This window comes from Ziziphus jujuba, chromosome 6, assembly GCF_031755915.1.
Source record: "Ziziphus jujuba cultivar Dongzao chromosome 6, ASM3175591v1".
Classification (NCBI taxonomy): Eukaryota; Viridiplantae; Streptophyta; class Magnoliopsida; order Rosales; family Rhamnaceae; genus Ziziphus; species Ziziphus jujuba.
In genome coordinates this window covers 527,501-533,754 of record NC_083384.1, presented here as the reverse complement: position 1 = coordinate 533,754, position 6,254 = coordinate 527,501, and positions in this window count along the sequence as shown.

The window sequence follows — 6,254 nt, the reverse complement described above, 5'->3', positions numbered from 1 at the left end:
CAATATCGACTTTCTTTCTTAGACAAAAATTGAGAATTATCCAATTAAGATATTTTCTATCCAGATTTTTCTCCATATCTATAATATCATCTTCGACTAGATAATTATTGATAGGGATATCTCCTAGCACATTAAAATATTTTCATTTATGTGTACTATAATTATAAAAAATTTATTGGTTATTATTTACTTGTAATGGTAATCCATAATTAGAAGAGTTCTTCTGATCTTCATAATTAATGGATTTAGATGATATAAATTTATATGCTAAAAGATCATATCTATAGTGTTTTTTAAAATTCTCTATTTCCTTTTATAATGAGGCGGCTTCAAAAGTTTTTTTTTTTGTAGTGAATTAATCGGTTTTTTTTTTTTCATTTTCACATGAATCGTATTTCTTTAAATGGTTAATTTGAGCTACAGAGTGTTGATTGACTCTATTTTGCCACTTTTGTGGTACTAAGCTAGACCATTTAATCGGAGATAAATCATATTGATCATGACCTTTTAACTAATTTTTCCACTGATTCATTCCCAAATTTCAAAGAGAATTATGTCTTAATTTGGAATGAAATAGTTTCTATGTTCCACCAAAATAATTCTTTATTTCATTCTTAAGAAAAAAAGTTGTTCCATTATATTGAAAAACAGATCTTAACTTATATAAGTATAAGTTAAGGGCTGAGGGTTGTGATAATTTGTAAAATACATATGCTTGTGACATGTAAGATAAGTCAAAAAAAAGTCTGTGTGCTTTTATTATTAATAGTAGAAAGGGACTTTTTTATAGTCGAAATAAAGTAAATTAGACGTTTGTTTTTTCTATAAAGTATTTTTTGATTTGTTTCACTATTAGAATTAGAAATATCTTTATCATCGTAAATATATTTATTAAGAATTTTTTTTGTTGATTCCTTAAAACATTGTGCATTAATATTCCAAATATCAATGGTACCTAAAAAGATATCTATGTATATATTTTCAATGAAAAAAAATTTATAAAATAATGTGATCTATGGATTAGTCGAGCATTTCTTCTTTTTAATACTTGCCCAATATTTTTTGGTGATCTTAATCTTTTATCATCATAACTCATTTTGTTTTTGTTAGAACTTATATTTTGTATTATAATGTATATATTTTCAATGAAAAATGATATATAAAATAATGTAATTTACAGATTAGTCGAGCATTTCTTCTTTTTAATACCTGCCCAATATTTTTTGGCGATCCTAATCTTTTATCATCATAACTCATTTTGTTTTTGTTAGAACTTATATTTTGCATTATAAATTCCTTTTGTTCTCTTTTTTTATTTTTTCTATTTGATTTATGAGTGTATTTGTTCTATCAGTCAAATTTTGTAATTTTTTTTTTGTTAATGAATAATTTGTGCAATATGTAGGTCGAATTTTACTAAACGATTCATGAATTAGCTTATTATTTCTTATTGAATCTTTTTCTTTTTTAGTTTCACTTAATTGATATATTTATAGTTCTCCCACGCCAAATGATAGAGTTGGGTTTATTTTTTGGAGTTCTTTTACTATTTCTTTTCGAAATATAATGGTTTTACTAAACTGGTCTTATTATTAGAACTAGAAAATGCTGCTTTTTCCATTGTCTTATTTTTTTGTTGAGTTCTTTAAAAATAGGCTAAAAAATTGAAAGGTGGTTTTGGGAGAGACAAAAGGCAGTTTAGTTTCCATTCCTCAAACTATTAAAAAATAGAAATCTTTTTTTATCCTTTCTTTTTCATTGGATCATTATAAGTTTTTTGTAGCTTAGATTTATGCCAAGGTTTCAAACGAAAAGGAAATAGGATCTTTATCTAAATACCATCTATTAGCCATTTTTTTGGAAATTCTATTTCTGATAATTGGACGCCAATATATGTACATTTAATATGCATTTCTCTATTCCAATCCTTTAAATCATCATACAATTCGGGAAATTGAAACAGTAGTATACGTATAAAATTTTTAACGATTATCAAGAAGGGTAATAGAATATTTTTTCCAAAAATTGATTAGGTGACTAACACAAGACCTCTTAGTATTTGAGCAAATATAATATTATCCCATGCTTCTGCTATTTCTATATGTGCTTTTTCTCGTCTTTTGTTTTCTTCAATTTTGTCTTTTTCTTTGTTTTTCTCAGTGCCTTTTGGCTTCTTTTCTGTATAATTTGAAATTGTTGATTCTATGTTTTTCCACATCCATTTTTTAAAAAACATTTTCATTGGCTCAGACATATCAAAAGGAAAAAAAAAAAAAAAAACATCTTTTTCGATTCTATCCAAAAAAAGGCGTGAATGTACATTTGCTTAAAAGAGTTTCCAAATAATTGTTTTGTGTCTTTGAGCGCACATAGAACCTTTTAGTATGTCTCAATGAAAATCCGGTTGTTGTGAATAACGTATCAAAGCCACTTCCTCTATTTCATAAGGATTATTAGTATCTTTGGTATTAGTATCAGTAGTTTGTAGGTTATCAGTAAAAATTACTACACGTTTGGATTTTCGTGAACGAATCTCATACTCCGTTGCCACCCCCTCTGTGGTTTCTCCCTCCTAGTTTTCTAAATCATTAATTAATTTGTACGACCATCGAGGAACTTGTTTAGTAATTTCTTTTCGTTCAATACGTTTTTTTCTAATTTTTTTATCGTTAGGATCTCTTATAGCTGCATCAAATAGAAATTTATAATTTTGTTTGTTATCTTCTGAATCAATTTTTATTTGTTCTTCTTCGGGAAGTAAAGAAAGCTCGTTAAAATTTAAACTTGATGGTGGTTTTTCAGTAAGTTCATTGATTAAGTTCAAGAAATATAAAATTTTTGTTGTTAATGGTTTTTTATTAAATGGATTTTTTATCTGTTCAAATTTTAGGTAATTAAAAATAAGAAGGATACTATGAGGATATCATTACAAAATCTAGTCTCTTTTTTAAGTGTATCCTGAACAAAGAATATCCTATCTAAAGTTTTGTCTAGAATTCTGACTCTATTTATAAATTGTTTGTTTACGTCTTTTTATTTTTTGTTCATTGCTATAACTTCAATTTGCTGTAAACAGAGACATCTTTCTTTATATCATTTCCAAAAAAGTTGAAAAACTTAATGGGTATGTAAAAGATATTCTTTCTTTGCCCTCGCTTTAAGCAGTCCCTAAAAGATATTCTTTCTTTGCCCTCACTTTAAGCAGTCCCTAGGTGATGCGAATCCACTAGAACCCACTTAACCGACAACCCGATAGGGTGCTGAGTCGATACGGATGAAAACTGGGCCGATCACTAGGGCTCAAGCTAAGAAATTTAAAGACATTGTTGCTGCCTTTATCCATGGAGTAATTCATATTCAAAAGGGCTTGTCTATACACGAAGATCCAAGACCTATCTTGAGCATACAAATGGTGGAAGCCGGTACAGACCCGGGTAGCGGTTTTGGTGCAATTATGTAGGCCGGGAAGCATGAAATGGTTCCAATGTTTCATGGATTAAATACATATGTCTAAGAGGACATGGAATCAAGCCAAAACAGCTTCAAAGTTGTCCAAAAAGGGGTTGTACGGACAGTTAGTAAATTTGGCCTATTTTTGCTGTATTTTGTGCTGGCTTTACTTATTGTACTGAGTTGCCTTTTTCTCTTTCCTCCAAGAAAGGAAAACATGTGGAACTCCATAATAAGCTTATTTGGCATCCTACAAATCATATATAAGTTAATTTGGAGCTCAAAGAGGTCAAACATTGGTCAAAGTCAACTTAGTTAAAAAGCTAGTATTTTAGTTTCCTAATTTGTTTCTACTTTTTGTTTTAGGAAACTACCAATACTTTTTGGTTTTCATTTCTTTATTTTCTGGACAAATAAGTTTAGGAAAGTTATTATTTTATAATTTTCATTGTAAACTAAGTTTAGGAAAGTTATTATTTTATTATTTTCATTGTAAATTAATTATTTCCTAATTCAAAATAAAAGAATTAATTAATCCAAATTATATTAGGAAATGAGTGAGAATTTAGGCCACCATAGGAAACTACTTTGTATGGCCAGTTTTCCCTTTGTTTTTAGGGTTTTATTTTGTGACTTTGTAGCCTGTTTAAAGGCTTATTTTTCAATAAGAATTAAGCTTTAATTTTATACAGAAAATTATTTGTGAGATTGAATTCTCTTTGTTCTTTTGAACACCTGAAACACCATTAGTGAATGAGTGTTTTAGTTTTGACTTATCAATAGGATTTCCATCACTTATTGTGGTGTCTTCTTTATATAACAAGGTTTCTGATCATAGGTTGGCTAGGGTTCCAGGTGACCATTAGAACTTGAACATAATTAGATCCGGGCAAATAAAATACGGGTTTAGGAGCAGGTCATCCTAGGTTCGTATCACTAGGTACTTTGGTTAGCAAGGGAAGGGGAGCTCTATAGGAACACCAATACATGAAGTTACGGTTATTAAGCTTTAATAGAGTCTGTAATAGGAAAATAAAGTGATAAAACCAATGCTAGAGGTATTAGAAACCCTAGTTTTGGAGGGACCAACCATTGTACTTCTAGGGGAGGGTCTAACATAGCAGAAGGCCACAGCTTTTGTGAGTGGTCAGGGCAATACGGTACGATATGCCAACAGCATAAATGAGGCACCCAAGAGCCACTAGCACAAGATATATTTAATGCCAGCTTGGAAGTGATTTACTAAGTCAGGATTTCCAGTGGCTGCCCATTGTAGAATCGTCGATAACCTGGCCGCCACTATCATGTGTGTAAAGACTTACTGCATAGGCATGCTGGAAACCGTTTGGCAAGTCAAGGGACCCTGAAATCCACTCCTTAGCTATAACATTCCAGAGTCATGCATAACAGACACTAACCGTCCTCCAACTACTATTAATTAATTGGACCTTCAAGGAACGGAACAAGTAGAGTACGAAAAAGAAAGCTGAACCATTTGTAAATGTGATTTCCTCTCTGTAAAATCATTTCATGGTAAAGGAAATTGAACCTATGCCACCTAAGCAATGATGGAAAGGAATAAAATAAAGAGAGAAATAAAAATGAAAAGAGAGGGAAAAATAATAAAAAAAAAAGCAAAGTAGAAGAGCCTAGATTCCAAATGAATGAAAACGTGACTGAATTGGTCCTAGTTACTCTTCAGACCTGAGTGGAAGAAGGGAAGAGATTCCCGAATGAGGAAAAGGATCCAATGACTTCAAAATAATTGAACGAGGAGCCATATGAGAAGAAAATCTCATGTAGGGTCTTTTCCACTATCACCCCCAAAAAACCAAACTCTGCCTTACGTAAAGTTGCCAAAATGCACTTAACCTCTAGATTTGAAATCACTGCTTATATCCCTGGTATTGGCCATAATTTACAAGAACATTCTATAGTCTTAGTAAAAGGGGGAAGGGTTAAGGATTCACCCGGTGTGAGATATCATATTAATCGAGGAACCCTAGATAGCTGTCGGAGTAAAGGATCGTCAACAAGGACATTCTAGTGCGTTGTAGATTCTTATCCAAGACTTGTATCATTTGATGATGCCATGTGAATCGCTAGAAACATGTGAAGTGTATGGCTAACCCAATAACGAAAGTTTCAAAGTTTCTAAAGAGATTCTATTCGGAACTATTATATGTCCAAGGTCCAATATTGAAATAATTTCAGAGGTTTTCCTTGACTTTGTTCGTGTCAACAAACAATTCGAAATGCCTCGACTTTTTTAGAATAGGTCTGAGTCAAATAGCAATGATTCGAAGCACTTCTTTTTACACTATTTTGGAAACCCAACAACTCAATCTTATGGATTTGTAAAATACAAGATTTCCAATCCTAGCAGGAAAAGGAGAGGAATAGATACTCAATTTAAAGTGAGTAAATAGAATTCCATACTCAATCTCGTAGATACATATAGAATTCTGTAGAAAACTGTATTCGACGAAAGTCGTATGTACGGCTTGGAGGGAGATCTTTCATATCTTTCAAGATCCACCCTACAAAATAAATGATTTTAGCCCTTATAAAAAGAAAACTGATTCTTGAACCCCTTTCACACTCATGTCACGTCGAGGTATTGCAGAAGAAAAAACTACAAAATTCGATCCAATTTATCGTAATCGATTAGTTAACATGTTGGTTAACCGTATTCTGAAACACGAAAAAAAAAATCATTGGCTTATCAAATTATCTATCGAGCCATGAAAAAGATTCAACGAAAGAAAAAAACAAATCCACTATCTGTTTTACATCAAGTAATA